Below are 16,974 nucleotides of genomic sequence, written 5' to 3'. Positions count from 1 at the left end.
ACGCGTATCGAGGAGTACAGCTAAATTCTCCCACAAAGCCGGTGTGTGCAACCGATCTAGGAATGCTGCGGCGCTGGCCTTTGGCAGTTGATGACGAAACGGCGTCAACGTCGTGCACAAGCGAAAGACAAAGTTAGAGGGTGTCTTCGAAGATTTACCTCAAAACAGAAATTGTGACGGACGACGCTTCCGTAACTTCATTACCGACGGCTGGAACGTGTTTAATTTCACAGAAATGCTCTTACCACAGTCATCGAGAATCGTTGATAGAATAAACACCGCATGATAGTAGAACGTCATTGCTTGTCGTGGAGAAGCATTGCTTTACAAGATTTGCAATGGTTGCTGGCTAGTTGGTAAATGGTTTTTCAAAAACCAATTCCTGCGTGGCTGAAGGACGCAAGACAGGAGGGTGCCCGAAACCTGTACTCAGCTTCACAACTGAATGCTGCGGTCGGTTTACAAGCTGCCACCTACGCTTGAAAAATCATGCACCTTCGTCTAACGACGATGAAAGTTTATAGCAAAGCTTTCTCGCTTGGGTTCCCTTGGTTGCCATCTGGATTTAAACTTTGACTAGTTGAGCGTCGAATGCGACCAGCACGCAGTTTGGTCTTTTGATCACAGCGTCTTCGACTTTGACCATTTCCCATTCGATTTCGCAGGAAGAAAGCTTTGCGTTCAACCATCATAATTATTAGACGGAGGGCTAGATGATTTTGCTGTTTAATTTTGAACTTCCATGCCCCCTCTCCAAATCTAAACTTTTTCCAGCGTGTCGGAAATGTGTGTGGTGGAGGACTCGGGCTCATGCACCCATATTTGAGGCAACTAATCGCGCGTTTTTGGTGTCTTCACCTGGCATTACACGATTGTTTTAGCCACTCTGTAAATAATATTTAAGCATTAAAAAACACCGGCTGACGTTAACACTGCCACATTTTTAACTATCGGTGCCAGCCTTTATTATATTCAAGGGGTAAAACGGGAAGGGGAGGAGGGATGGTTTGTAGCTTGGGCTGTTGAGTTGGTGAATAACTTAGCTCTTGATAAAATGACCACCACAAACGTGGGATTTCCACTTCGGCTTTCAGGCTCCCATGCTGTCACAGAGTCGCTCACCAAAACTGAAGGAACAAAAATTACGCTTACAGCAAGTGTAAACTACCGCAACATTTCTACGGCTACACGGTAATTCATATATGCAGGTGCCTGTCTATTTGAAGCACACGTATCGAGGTATCCCAGCGCTAAGGCTGGCGTGGAAACCGTAGTCTTTGAAACCAGTGAAGATAATTTAAAGTGGTAGAAATGAATTCTAATGTCGCTAATAGTTTTATTCCTACTCAGATCGCGCGGAGCCAGGCGCAGAGCGCTGCAAAAAGCGCTCGTGTCAATGTAGCCCTTCCCCAAACTTACAAGCATCCAATAAGTTTGCGTAGCCGTTAGTGCATTTAAGGAGAAAATAATACTAATAATAGTAGTTTTATTCGTACCCAGAAAGGGTGGAGCCAAGCGCAGAACGCTGCAAAAAGCGCTCATGCCATATTGCAGCCGATACCCAACTTTAGACGCGTCCGACAAGTTTACGTAGTCATTACTGCATCTAAGAACCCAACACACCTGTCTAGACTTCGTTTCATCTCACACGTCTGCTCACAACGCCACCAAAACATACAAAGCACCGAAGCAAACACGACAAAAACAACGGGAGGCTGTGTAGTCCAGTGCACCGGCTCATTCCACTGACGAGGGGAGCGCCGAGTGGTGGCGCCACCCGTCCAGCTGCCCGGTGTCGCTTTACTCTGCACCGTTTCTCCGCTCCTCCCCGCCACCGCCGACTCCTCTTTCACAATAAAAGGACGGCTAGTTGGGCTTATTGGTAAAGGCTAGTGCCACTAGATAAGATTAGAGTATCGGCGCTCTTTTGTCCTACCGTTCCGTGCCGCCGCCGTGATCATGTGTCAGTTCGCATTACGTGACATTTGTTTACGCGGCGACGGTTCATGGGCGCCGCCATTTTGTTTATGCGTTTTAGGCCGCGGTCCACTATGTCCTTCCTGCTCCGCGGCTGCGCGCGACTGGCGTCGTTCCGAACGCGAATCAAAAATAACGCTTGTAACAGCATTTCAGCAGCAGAAGTGTGTCCAAAGATGCCGTTTTGCTGCATCTTCGGCAGTGTTGTTTACAAATGGCTCCACCAAAGTTAGCGGTGAGGCCGCAGAAGCGACGATCTGGCAACACTGATAACCACCAAAGTGACCGCTGACTCGCGTGCGTCAGTGACGCTACTCTGCATCTTATTGATCAGGGTCGGCTTTACCTCATTCGGCGCCCTGTGCGAACTGCTGCCAAGGCGCCCCCCTGCCCCCCGTCAAACTCATTTTTACAGCGAAGCTGTCCATGGCTAGAATCCAAGAAAACAACCAGCGCAAGAAAGACGAGGAAGGCGGCTAACACAGCAGCGCAGCGCTGTGTTTGTTGCCTTCCTCGTCCTCGTCTTTCTTGCGCTCGTTGTTTTCTTCATAATGAACCCGTACCAACTCGCCCAGCTTGCCATCTTGGAGCTAGAATCCAGAGCGACGTAGACTACAGAGCGATGTAGACAAGGACACCACGCGAGCATAGCGCCACTTTGCGGGGCCCACTCAAATCTGTGTAATCATAAAACTGTGCGCCACACCTTCAGCGTAAGGGGGAAAACGCCATAAAAAGTAATAAAAGCGTCCTATGGTATTCACATTTTGATACAAAAAGAATGTTTGTGTCCAGCCCTGCAAGCCTGGAACAGCGGCGAGTGGCGTTACAGTTCGTTCTGGGCAAACGGCTCGGCATGTTCTCATGTCTTTCGCGGGCCTGATGGCCTACTGTTCGCGGTAGTCACTTCCTACCAGGGTGTCGAACCGGAATTTTTTCGGGTTCGGTTCGGGTTTGGGTTCAAGCCTTTCGGGTTCGGTTCGGGTTCAGTTCCAGAGCACCATTCCGTTCCGGTTCGAACCGGTTCGAACCGGTTCAAACGGGTTCAAACGGGTTCGAAGAAAAAAAGCAGGCGTGATTTTTCTGTTAATTTTTTTTGCTCGTTTTTCGTTTCCTTATAAAGTCGGCATAAAAACAGTCATAATGAAGGTTTATTTGTCCAAATATTTTGTCTTCGCCAAACTAATGCGACCCTGCAACACTTTTTTCAACTTTTTTCTAAATCTTGAGTGCTTGCAGAAAGTAGCCAACCAACACATTAGATTATGGGGTCGCAATGTGCCTCAGCCAAAAATTACTGCTACCTCCTCGTCAGATAACTTAGAAACTTGCTCAAAATATTTTTCTCTCCTTCCCGGTCTTCGCATTCTTCAACCGCTGAATGACGTCATTACAGTGGTGTAGCGGCTGTTTTCCGGCTTTCCTTAAGTTGCAGAATAGAGCGCATTTGATAGCCACTTAAAAAAAAAGCCACAAAAGCGAAGCAGAAACGGAAGGTGTGTCCGCAGCGACGAGCAAATCACGCACTGTTGCTCTGTGCCGGCACTAGCTATAGTTTTCACAGTGCTTCCAGATGCGAAGAAGAGTGAAAGCGTTTATGGAAAGTGTTGATTTATTTATTTACTGCTTTTTTATTTATTTATTTATTTATTTATTTATTTATTTATTTATTTATTTATTTATTTATTTATTTGTTGGGTTTAACGCGCCCACGCAACACCGACGGCGAGGCGCGCCATAATGAAGGGCTCCGGAATAATTTTGACCACCTGGGGATCTTTACGTGCGCCGAAATTTCAGACACACGAACGTTTTCGCTTTTCGCTTCCATCAGAAAAGTGGCCGCCGCGGCCGGGAATCTAAATCGCGTCTGTGTGCTCAGCAGCAACGCCTTAGCCACTGAGCCACCGCGGCGAGTTTATCTAAAGTGTTGAAGAGCTCCTTTAACTGTACCTGCAAAATGTTTTCTATGGTAGTGTGACGAGTATGTGGCGCAGAGCTGCCAAGCGTGGGAGGTGGCATTTAGAGAAATTTCCTTCTGCTCCTCTTTTATCTGCTAACAGAACTGTTAGAAAGAAAGAATGGATACAAAGACTCATTGGACGGCGTGTATAGGACGGCATTGGATAGGGAAGCACCGGAGATAGGAACTTGCTAATGGCCCTTCAGCGACTGGTGACAGCAATTGGGCTCTAGGAAAGATGATAGCCAAGTGAAGTCACAAGCAACAGTAATGATCACTTGTAGAGAGAGAGAGAGAGAGAGAGAATGAAGTTTAATTCAATCGAGGCAAAGTTTCAGAGAGGCGACCTCATTCGAGGGGGCTGAATCGACAGCCGTTTCCATCAAGAGCAACTGATCTTCCAGGCCGGAGCTGGCCATGGCTGTCTCCCAATTCTCTATGAAAACGTGGAGGTTGGATGGATCTACGGCACACTTGTCGCAGCCGCCTACTATGTGCATGATGTTCCCAGGCTCTCCACAGAAGCAACAAAATGGAGAGAGTTGTGTCCCGTCAAAGAGGTGAAATCTGGTGTTGTGTGGGAAGGTGTGCGGAGGTGCGGAGTAATATTTCCTGGTTAATCGGTAGCAATTTGTGCTGGGAGGAATACGTTCTATGGAAGAGGCCATAGTGCTGAGTAACTTCCTGGTCTATGACTGCAGGATGCATGCACTCGGGCCGGGCTTCATCAGCGCTGGCTAAGCGAGTCAAATCTCGACCCACGAGGTTGGTGATCTTGTTTGTCGGGGATGCCAGTATGAGCTGGTGCTCATACAGTCGTGACTGGTCACGTTGGTGGTCTCTAATTTATCATCGGAAGTGTTGTAACATGCAATCGACCGTTGGCAAAGTTGGGCCATGTCTGGTAAGAGTCTGTTATGAGAGTTTTGGCGCCGCTTTGGCTAAGCGCACGTGCTATCGCCGCTTCCTCAGCTTAGAGGGGGCTGTGTTCGGGGGTTGAGATGCTACACGTGTGGGAGGTTGCAGAACGGTAACACAAAGAGAAGGTATTAAAGAATGCTATCGGGCGTCTTTGCATCAAACCAGTAGATCGTCCCTCCCTTTTTTTCTTGCAGTTAAGTTTCTTTCCAACTGTCTCCCCTCATATATAAACACGTTTCGAAAACCATTTAATGAATATAAAATATGCATTAAGCAATTAGTTAGTAACTTTAGTCTGAGATGTCAGTGTTAATATAGCAAAAACCTAATAGCGCAATACGGGCATAAAGAAAGACTTTTATAGCATTCAGGCGTCGTCACATAACTTTGCGGATGCTTTTTTGCGTGACAAAATTTCCTGATTTGTCGAGAAGGAGAACGCTGCAAAATTTCTAAATGCCAAGGACCCCAAAGATATCATGTTTGGTCCGACCGTCGAATCCGCCTTAACTGACCCGCTAATTCCTTTATTCCAAATTAATCAACACACCAGTCCCACTAATTCACATTAGCTCATTCACTCACCTAATTCACCCCAGTCTACCCGCTAACCCACACTAATCGACTTCAATCCATCCGCCTCGTAAGTTTAAGGTTGAGCAGATTCAAGATAACATGAAAATGCTATCAAACATACTATAAAAGTGGAAATTAGGATTCCCCATTTTTTTATATCTCATGTTCTCTTAGAGCAGTAACCAAAGGACACAACGGCTCTGTATACAAGAAAAAGTGACGTTAACTTTGAGAACTGCGAGTGTTGGTGTCTCAGTGCTGTTTGTATATAACTGCCCATTCAAACTAGAATAAGTGGAAGATATGGATTTATTGTTGACGGTGTCCCTGAAGGCCTTCACAAGCGGACAGGTATGCCTGCGAATTAACAACACATTGAAAACTTTACACGATTTTAAACACCATGTAGATAGAAACCATGAAGAATATTCCATGATATGTTGCCTCGCAATATGCGTTATAACTTAAGTTATGCTAAATGTAAAAGATAATTGGGAGAGATGGGCAGTACCTAACGCAAAGTAATTGTATATACGGACAACTTTACATTAAATTGAGGGCAATACCGTAATTACCCGATCCTAACGCGCACCCGATTTTCCTGGCAAAAAAAAAAACTAAAAAACTTGCACCTCCGATTGTAATGAGCACGGAACTTTGTGAACAAGAAAAACGAATGCGAGAGAAACGGGCGATTTATTTTCCGAAGTAATCTCACTCATCTCACTCCTCGCCGCTCTCCGCTGACCACAACATCTTGTCCTCGGTGCCGTCAAGCGCGTTCGCGACTTCTTAACGAACGTTCAACCATGGTCGATGGGATCGTGGCCCACGCCTCGCACGCCCATCCCGCGAGCTTCTCCAGAGGCGCACGCTTCAGCCGACCGCTCGTTTTAAACGCGTGAGAGCCGCTTCTGCCATTTCTGTTATCAAGCGCGCAAGTGGAACGATTTGACGATTTGTGTGAACGCCGATAGAAAAGCTTAGGCGCCTATGCTTCCTGCGTCCGAAAAATCGTTGCTAAAAGTAGCTTTGGCGCCATCTTGATATGGCGATGGCGATGGGTGGGAAAAAATTTCCGCTGTTTCGGCAGTTTTGGTTTCGTATCCGATTCTAACGCGCATGCGATTTTTCGACCTATTTTTCCGGAAAAAAAGGGCGCGTTAGAATCGGGTAATTACGGTAATTAGAAGAGAACATGATGGGCCTTGGGAACTGCAGACTACGCAAAATATTTCATGGTTCTGTCTGGCGAGTGGCAAAATATCTTCAGACGCAAGGTAGGGTACCGAAATGGAAAACTAGAAATCGCATTTTTGAGGCCCCGGAACCGGTTCGGAACGGTTCCTTCGATTCGTTCCGGTTCGGGTTCAGTTCCAAAATGGCGGAAAAAATACGGTTCCGGTTCAGTTCCGGTTCCGGGCGAAAATTCGGGTTCGGTTCCGGTTTTTGGTTCGGTTCCGGTTCCGGTTCGACACCCTGCTTCCTACCGCACGGCCATCCATACTTCTGCACATCTAACAGTGGGACCGATGGCATTCCCTCAAAAATCTCATGCATTTCCCTATAGACTGGTCGGCCGACCGAAAAGCTCCCATAAAACCTCAAAAAAGATCCTAGGGACTTTATACTTTGATACAATGTGGCTTGAGTTGCTCCTGGAAAACGTCTTCCAAGCAATGCGCTCGCGTTCACAGGTGAAGCCGACTTTCCGGGTATCAGCTAGTGTAAGCTTGGTTTCTGTAAGTTGGCTTCCCCACATGGCCTGTTCTGCAGTGAAGCATCATCACCTACGGAAGGATTATCACTATACAGAAAACGGGTCTAACTCATGTGCTATCAAAAGTATCCCGAAACAAATTACATGACAATTACCCGCCAAAGACGGCCCTACATGCGGGAAACCGGGCACCTATTGTGTTAAAAAGGTAGTTGAAAATCGCGAAAATGGAACGGTTCTGGATAAGACCATACATGCATTGATCATGCAGAAGGAGTAGAATAGTATATCTTCATCTCATAAATCCCGTATCACTACACATTTAGGTCGCTCGTAGAGATGAGATGCGTCTTCTTAGTGCAGAAGAAATCGTCCTTTTCGCACTTCTTTCAGCTTTGTTTAGGAAGGCATGGTAGATTTTTTTTAACTGCCTTTTTCCGACTGATTCTTTTCGTTTTTTCAGGAGGGTGTCTACTTTTAAAAGAAAATTGAGTTTGACAGTTCATTCGCGCAAGATGTGTATTTCGGTGGGTGAAGCCTGCAACGTGGACCTCGAATCAATGCGCCAGCCAGAATTATAGGTTCTTGTGCATGACGCCACCTAAGGTCCGATCAGGCCACAGGGCATGTATATTTCAAGCAGATAAGGCTGCTTAAAATGCACGAACAAAATGAAGCTTGGCAGTAAAAACCGGTTAGTTGTGTTAACCAATATGCCAGACGTTTGCAGTTTTTCCTCAAAAAGCTAGCACCCACTCGCGAAGCCCCAATATAATCTGATTGGCTGTCTGATTTTGTCTGTCTGATTTTAAGCCTTTGTTTATAAGCAACCAACGAATGTTAGGGGCATGGACACAACAGGCATTGAAGCCGAACAAGCAGTACTATAGCTACTCTCCAATAGCAGGAGCAGGAATAAGATCTCCATACTGAAGAGACCGACAAAACATAGTTTCTTTTTTTTTTGTAGAATACGGTCTTAAAACTATGGATTTTTCTACAGTACCACATACTACGCACGCCTCCTCATTGTTTAAGTACGCTGCGCAGAAGGCCAGGCAGACAAGCTTTGCGGTGGACACCTCAGGTAACATATTCACAGAGAATTACAAAATTTCGGCGTTAAACTTGATGATATTGGAATCATGAATTTATTCGGTGCTGTATACAAGTGTCTCGTTAAGAAAGTTTGGCCACCACTTTTCCTCACGCACATGGCAAAAAGTCTAGCGGGGCCAAATATTTGATTGCTGTCAATACGAGTACAACCTCTTCAAGTAATGTTGTAAACCGTGTGAGGTTTGTCAGGATAGATCAGGTTAATTAGCCTAATACGAAAGTCAGGCTTTCTTTTGAACTTCGGTCTCTTAGCTGTTTCTCTTTAAAGCTTTCAACACATGCCAATTATTCTGGCATTTCTGTCTTTCTTTTCTTTAATAAACAGCCCTGCTTAGAAATGTGTGTAAGAGGAGAAAGCTGTGGCCACGGACTGTCGTAATAAAGTGTTTCTGCTGTTCGTTCGAAGCACGGGGGGGGGGGAGGAGTTTTCAATCGAAGTCAGAGAATCCCGGGGATGCCTTCCATAGGTTGAAGCTGACAACATGAGCCTCTGCTCAATAAATAAAGATTTATTCTTTGTCTCTCTTTAAATGAAACCGACCCGGGCCTTAGCGTAATGTCACACCCCGTAAATGCAACCTCTCTTTCCAAGGTAGCCAGACAATTGCACGAAATCTTTTCCATATCCATGCACACAGTAACAACAGTAGCAAGAAATTGTTATTTACTCAAAAATAATATCAATTGAATTATGTGCGTCGCTTTTTTCTGCTTTGAGTATATAGGCTACTTCTGGGGCCGATAACGTCGCGACAAGGTGCCCTTTCAGCACAAGTTTTGTTCTTTTTTCAGCATTTTGTTTCAGCATAAATTGGAAGGAAAAGGATACACTTGAGTTAGTTTTGTGAATATGGTCTCCCGAAGCCTTCTCAGGCGGTTTCTCAGAAGGCCAATTCCACCTTCACAGCCTCATTTTGGGTGTGACATTGTGGGACCATGTTTCTCGGTATAGGCTCGATAATTTGGGATTATTCGGAAATCGGTGTTTTCTCCCTCACTTCAAAGAGCACCGCCCAAGTCTCTTCGTTTGTTGGCCGGAAGGCAGGGCCGGGTGGAGAGAATAGGGAGGGCCGTCTAGTGCAGGTCAGTGCCCCCTTTTCAGTGGCGCACTGTGCGACCGCCCCTACGACCGGCACTGTCGAGACTGATCATTTCGAAAAACAGTGTGACGTACAAGAAAGAGGTACAATGACACAGTGATGACCTCACAACTGAAGTTTATTAGAAAGCAACCGACATACACATACATAAATAGGGTGTTGAACCACAACCGAACCGAAAACCGGAACGGAAGCAATATTTTTTCTGGAACTGAACCCGAACCGTTATTATTTAGCACGCTGAACCCGAACCGGTACTACTCAATCGAAAAATAAATAACTGTTACTGGTTTACGATGAAACTGTTCGACCATCTGTTGTTGATTGCGGTCAGTGTCATTGGGTTTTTTTGTTGTTGTTGTTACATACCATCAGCTTTGTGATCGTCCACGGACATGACTAAAGTTTTAGCACTCCGTATGCTCCAACCGTTCTGTTCGCATCGTGCTGACCGGGACCCGACAGGGCGCTTGCACATTCGTCCCGGTAGGGTGGATAGATTCTGCCCGCACTTTTGCTATGGTCCTCCGCGCACACGCAGGCACAGTCGGGTCTCGGTCGACACAGTGCGAACGGAACAGACGGAGCATACGGAGTGCTAAAACTCTCTACTGTCTGCCTTCCCCATCCGTGCACGCACCAATATTTACGTCACACTCTCGGCTGCGTACAGGCGATAAATCGGGGCTGTGAAGATGCAGCCATTGCCCTGGCCGCCACTTCCTTCCCAGTCCCTATTCTCACTGATTCGCTGACTGTTTACAGCACGAAACAAAGTTGGCAGGGTTTGTTCTTTGGTGGAAAAAAGATTGTCTGGTGACCATCGCGCAGGCAGGAATCAATAAAGTGTGAAACATGAAATTCAGTATGCCAAGTGCAATGTTGGCTGTGTTTGTGTGCTTCCATTGCCTTGTGGTAAGGAATACGTCGATCAAATGGGCAGATGCGTTAACGCGCGCCTCAGAGAGCATGAACTGTCCCTGAAAGGGGCCATATCGTCACATCTTGTGGAACACTGCAGCAAATGCCGGCATCGTGGTGGTTGCAGGCCGCTTCTCTCTGATGCAAAGATTGTGTTCAGGCATGTGCGGCAATTGACGAGGGAAGTAGCTGAAGCGTTCGAGATAACCCAGAGAGGGGATGATTGTGTTAGTCAGGCATCTGTTGCTTTACACGACAAAGAGATTGCGTATCTTGGTAGTCACTGAGTTCTACACCCTGTGGCAGTTGATGATGTAAGTGTTTGATTTTGTTTTTGTGGGTTTTTATGGTTGTTTGTGGTTTTTGGGTTGTTCCCATCTGATTATAAGAGACGCATGCGTGGTCTGACGACTGGGAGGGTATTTGTTCTTCATCTTTTCTGATTAAGCTTTAGTTGTGAGTAAGCGCTCATCCTGTGTTCCCTTTCTTCGTCTCGCGTTTTTTCTGTGTTGCGCTTTCTGAAGGTTTCAAAATGAAACTACCAGATCAGCCGCATCTCTTTGTCAACCCTATCCTCAAAAGCTGCTCGACGGCACCTGACAATCGCATCATCTGGGCTTCTGGACACGCCGCCATGCCACGCCGCGGCTTGCAATTTGATACACCGAGCTCTTGCCGACGGTGGCCACCCCCCCTCCCCCCCAACCCACTGAGTGGCTAGGCAGAAATTCTTGCCCATTACACGCAAACTCGCTGCATCCTCGCACCACCCCACTGGTGCCTCTCCCGAGAGGAAGTTACAACCTGGCACTCTACACCATATGGTATGAGCATGCCAACACACCCCAGATTTGCCCCTACTTCCCAACCCCACCTTCGAGGGCTTCCCTGGCCAGCCCGGATGCCCAGCCCAACCTGGTGACCCAAGCCAGTTCAACTCAAGGAATCACGCACTAAGGGTGCCTTTCACGAGGCGAGGCCTGCACTGTCTGTTTCCTTTCTTTTGTCCTCCTCCTTGCGCTGTTTTCCCCGACACGATCAGCTCGGCGAAAAATTTTGTGTTCTTTCTCCCTCTCTTTAGGAGCGACATTTTCGCAGGTGTCTTTCACGTCGTCTAAGCACACGCACGTCACCGGTTTCCGCGTGCACGGGGGGAGAGGGGGGTGCACGCACAGTCATGCCCACACTGATGGCTCGCTTGTTGTGCTGGGGGAGGAGAGGGGGGAAAAGAGGTGGTCCGGAGGCGACGTTAACTTGATCCTGGAGAGGAACAGACAGTTCCTGAATGCACCGGCAGTGGTGGTAGACCCCGGCTAAAGTACTTCTGCAAGGCCGCTCTCGAGAGCGAAGCACCCATCGCTGAGTGTCGTGGGGGTATCTTGCTTGGACTGGGTAGGGCATTCAGCATGATGGGGCGGAACGATTGGTACGCGGAGCAGGGCCAAATAAGGTGGGTCCCATTTGCTACTGCAGCTGTGTTGCAATATAGGCAGTAGGGCAGATGATCGCCGGTCAGGTGATGCCATTCGCGTGTGATGTCAATGCAGCATTTGCGCGAAATTTGTTAATAAAAACTTCGGCAGGACGAGTTAGTGATAGGGCGTTGTGCCGGACGAGGGAGAGCGGGGTTACTTATCTCCTGCACTGCGTCATGGGCAGCCTGGTTGCCGGAACCCTGAGCCATGTGTCCCAGTATCCACGCAACACGTACACAGGTACATACCATTGCGAGCAAGCAGATTAATCGTATGTTGAACCTGGTGAACCAGAGGGTGACCGAAAAACGGTTTTTGGAGCTGACGTAGGTGCTGGGGGAGATGTGGCCGTATCATAGCCCAATGCGGCCTGTCAGGTCGAGCGGTTTGGGCGAATGTATTACTCACAATAAGATGCCTCTGACACGCGCGGGAAATGGGCAGCTCTATGTTTGTCCGCTAGAATAAAGCTCGAGTCCTTCCAAGTTCCATTCATCTAATTGGCTAGGAAGTATTTATGCTCGATCACAAACTACAAACAAACATTTTTTGTTTCGTGCTCTCCTGGGGCTGCTTACAGCTTCGCTGGTCACTGGAAGGGATTTGTTTTTAACGTTGAGCATTATTTTCGGCTCATCCAGGGAGCTGCAGCATTGCCATGGCTTTGAAAGGATGTTGCATTACTTGACGTCTGTAAAACTGGCCAGTTAGCACAGAAAACAGCGTCATGGAAACGACGCTGGCAAGCTGCAGGCAGCGCCATGAATGACAGGCGCCCGCCCTTTCGACGTCGTTGGCTGCTCCAGGAAAAAGTCAAGGCGTCGCTATCAGACATGTTGGCCATAAATTAACGCCATAAATTAAAGCCATAAATTAGAGCCAGTAGACTTTAGCTTACGCCTATTGTGAAGCTGAAGAAGATAACTTCGCCAACCTTTTCATTGAAAAGATGGTCGTGTTTGGGAAGCCTTCGGGAGATGGGCAAATGGTGGTGGTCACAGTGCACCTGAGGGGGAGAGAGAAGGGTAAACATACCCTCACAACTTGCCAAGAGGCCGAATCCCTCATCAAAGAAGTGTCTTTGACCCATCTTTGTTACGGATGCGGCATAAAGCCTGCCTCAGGAAAGCACATTTCCTACAGAGACATGATTTTTTCAGCCAAGTGCTTGCTATCCACGAAGACCGATGGACAATCGTGTGCTTTCTGCAAGTACCAGAGAGTCCTGGCTCAAAACCAAGCGCGCAGAAAAAGGCAGAGTTCAAGCAATCCTGATGGGAAAAAAAACAGCGCAAAAACATTTCTCGAAATCTATCAAAAACCAAAAAAAGATTGGCGAATGCAGTGATACGGGTGTCTCATATGAAAGAGCAAAATGAGGCTCTCAGTGAAGAAGCATTTGACAACAAAATCAAACCCCTTCCATCAAAGCAGCAGCTAGCGGTCAAGAGTTGTTTCGTCGCTGCTCGAAGGAAGTCACACAAAGGCATGCGATACGACGATGAGTGGATTTTGGAGTGTATGCTAATGAGGATGCAAAGCCCCAAGTTGTATGAGCATCTACGCAGAGAAGCCATCATGGTTTTACCAGGACGAACATGTTTGCAGAAGTACCTCCAGCGCTTCAAGGGCGGCTTTGGCCGCAGTGCCAATATCTTCAATGCTCTGCATGAAAAGACGAAGACCATGGATGTTTACAGTCGTCATGGTGGCCTCCCCATCGACGAAATAAAGCTTTCGTAGCACCTGACTGTCAAATCAGCTGGTGAGTACAGCTTCACTCAATTCTTGGGACGTGTAAATGAGGAAAATGCGGTGTCAGCTGATTCACTACGATTTCTGTAACCTAGAAGTGCTTGACAATATTCACAAAGTCTTTGATTATGTTTCTTTTTATTGTTTTAGCCCCATCTGTGATAGGAGATGTCAAGGTATAAAGCAGGATGTGTCTTGCGTGCTTTTTCTGCAATTCAGGTGATATTGAAGGCTTCGTCGACCTTGGAGATCATACACCTGCTGACCAGAAGAACGTGCTGGCAGACCATGGCATGATTGTGCTGTTCCAGCCATTCATCGGTAAGCTCTTTTTCTTCTTCGTAGATTTCAACCTTGTACGACGCCCAACTGTCAGATGTTAACTGTTATCTTTCGGCAGGAAATTGGACACAAATCCTTGGTGTTTTCGCCTCAAAGGGCAATGTGAAAGCCCCAACACTAGCAAGAATCATCTTGGAAACGACGGTGCTTGCGGAAAAAGCTGGTCTATTTGTGGACTCCATCACATGCGACGGCGCCAGCTGGAACAAGAAAATGTGGGAGCTGTTCGGAATACGCGGTAAGGTTGTTTTCTATGCAATATGCAAAATTGTTCCCACTGTGTAGTGCGAGTGCAGCTCTAAAGTAATATATAGACACCCACTTTCGTAGCGTGAGCTACACTGGCCGAGGTTGAGCAGTTTCGCGTGGCTCCTGCAGAGCCGTGCTGCGTAAGCGCGGCATGTGGCGTCCCGGTCCACTTGATGATCATGCGTGGGGTGGCTGGGTGTGGAACCGATGGCGTGCGCCGCAGCAAAACCGGCGTGCGCCTGTGGAACCATCGAGATATTCATCGAGTGATTAGTGAGAAGTTTAGGACAATAGTGTTAGGGAAACCTGCACCGATAACATCAGCGCCACAAAAGACTGCGGAAAGGGAAATAAGTTTGAGCAACCTTGATTGGAAAAAAGCAGAGCAAAAGGTTCCCCCCCCCCCGAGAGCAGTGGGCCCGGACGGAATACCAATGCAACTGATAAACTTACTTGGAACTAAAAGTAAGGAATCGTTTATGAGGGCAATAGATAAGGTGATAGAAACCAAACAAATACCAGAGGACTGGTTAGAAAGTAGGATGAATTTAATATATAAAGGCAGAGGAGACAAAGCCAGTATTGATTCATACAGACCACTCACAGTAACGTCAGTGGTGTATAGATTCGTAATGCAGGCGATAAAATCAGAAATTCAAGCATGGATGGAAGAAAATGAAATACTTGGGGAACTGCAGAATGGATTTAGACAAGACAGGCGACTGGATGACAATCTGTTCGTGATAACGCAATGCATTGAAATTGCGAAAGCACAGAATAGACCACTATGGATTACGTTCTTGGACATTAAAGGGGCATATGACAACGTAAACAGAGAACGGCTGTGGAGAATGCTGAAACTCCAGGGATTAGATGACGAGTTAGTACAGTTCCTTATAGCAATCTATAAAGACAATAGAGTGCACCTTACTTGGGAAGGACAGAAATGCGCCCAGCAGGTCAACATCCATCGGGGACTGAAACAGGGATGCCCTTTGAGCCCAATACTGTTCATGCTTTACATGGCAGGGTTAGAAAAGAAACTGGAAGAAAGTCAAGTAGGGTTTAGCCTAACCCATATGCTGCAAGGCGAAGTGGTACAACAGCATATTCCGGGAATGTTATACGCAGACGACATTGTTCTTTTAGCTGATAACCAAACCGATATGCAGCGGCTAATAAATATTTGCGGCCAGGAAGCCACTGACCTCGGGTTAAATTTCAGTGCAGAAAAATCAGGAATAATGGTTTTCAATGACGCTACCACCGACGTAGTGTCTATCCAGCAAGGCGAATTACCTAGAGTGAAGGAATATAAATATTTGGGAGTGTGGATAAACGAAGGGGATAACTACTTAAGTACTCACGAGGAGCAACTTAAGGTTAAGGGAAAGCGAAACGCAGCTATAATGAAGCATAGAGCTCTGTGGGGCTATAACAAATATGAAGTCGTAAGAGGAATGTGGAAAGGAGTAATGGTTCCAGGCCTCACGTTTGCGAATGCTGTACTCCGCTTAAAATCAGACGTTCTATCAGGCCTTGAAGTAAACCAGAGAACGGTAGGACGTTTGGCCTTAGGCGCGCATGGAAAAACAACTAACGAAGCAGTTCAGGGAGATATGGGCTGGGCGTCCTTTGAAGTTAGAGAAGCTCAGAGTAAAATATGCTTTGAGATGAGGTTGAGGGCAATGGATCAACGAAGGTGGGCAGCTAAGGTTTTTAGGTACCTATACTTGAAAAGCGTGGACACGCAGTGGTTAAGGAAGACCAGACGGCTAACGATGAAATACGGAAAGAACAGTGGGGAATCCAAAACAGCCAAGGTAACCAAAAAAGAGGCAAGGCAGATTGAAACGAATAAATGGAGGGAAAAAATGGAAGCTAAAACGTCGTTAGAGATGTACAGGGCTGAGAAGATGAACATCAGAAAGGAAAATTTCTATGATAATTCCCAGGGCAGTGCTTTGCTTTTTGAGGCTAGAGCAGGTTGCCTGCGAACTAAGAGTTTTGTGGGGAAGTATTCACAAAATGATGGGGTATGTGTGGTCTGCGGAAAAGAAACAGAAACTATGCGGCACATAGTGTTAGAATATGAGGGTATCCATCCAAATCTACATGAAGGGAATATTGGGCTTTCAGAAGCCCTAGGATTTAAGGGTATCAGTGAGGGAGTTAACTTCAAGGCTGTCGAGGGGACGAAAAGAAGATTAGAATGCTGGGGGACGAAAAGCAGAGAGGGGAATATTGCCTAGGACAGTTACCACCTGTAACAGGGAAAAGAAAGTATTTCGGGCCTAATAAGCTTTAGGGCCTGCCATAAGCAGCGCTAGTATTAAAGCAAGAGTGTAAAACATGGTTATATTAGTCCTTTTTGGTAAGATGACATGTCATCACCCCGCTTCAAAGGGGAAACCAATAGGAATCATCATCATCATCACCAGCTTAGCTCTGGGGCAATGGGTGACACTGCGTCGGAGCCGCTTGATAAATATACGTGTGTCACATAATGCGTATACCGTGTGTATGCCATTGAAGTAGCAGTAAGCATGATAATCAAGCTAATCCTAGACAACCAGGAAAGCTAGAATAACCAGTTGAATCTTAGCTCACGCTACATATACCCTGGCATGACCGAGTTAAGCCACTGCTAATTTTTTGCTTGAGTGCTTTCTTTCCAAGGATGCCTTGGACGTCAGTAACATGAGGCTAGCCCATGTGTTCTTCTAAAATCTCTAAATAATTTAAGAACAAGTAATTTTTTCCACATGTTGTTTCGGTTTCAACTATACCAAACAATGGTTGTGACGCCAATGTTGTGGTATAGGTCACGTGAGGCATAGAAAGCTGCAGATAATC

General features: G+C 46.7%; 1 protein-coding gene and 1 pseudogene across 3 annotated transcripts in view; one reads left to right on the top strand and one right to left on the bottom strand.

Annotated features, from left to right (window-relative positions):
- The window catches only part of LOC144168696 (uncharacterized), a 175,076-nt gene that overhangs the window by 140,617 nt on the left and 17,485 nt on the right, over positions 1–16,974 (bottom strand). The gene's annotated exons all lie outside the window — the stretch shown is intronic.
- On the top strand, positions 13,135–14,154 carry LOC144170867 (uncharacterized; annotated as a pseudogene).

This window comes from Haemaphysalis longicornis, unplaced genomic scaffold (genome assembly GCF_048455015.1).
Source record: "Haemaphysalis longicornis isolate Haplotype H1 unplaced genomic scaffold, Haemaphysalis longicornis Haplotype H1 scaffold_2, whole genome shotgun sequence".
Classification (NCBI taxonomy): domain Eukaryota; kingdom Metazoa; phylum Arthropoda; class Arachnida; order Ixodida; family Ixodidae; genus Haemaphysalis; species Haemaphysalis longicornis.
The sequence above is the reverse complement of the archived record's forward strand: the minus strand, read 5'-3'. Positions and strand labels throughout refer to the sequence as shown.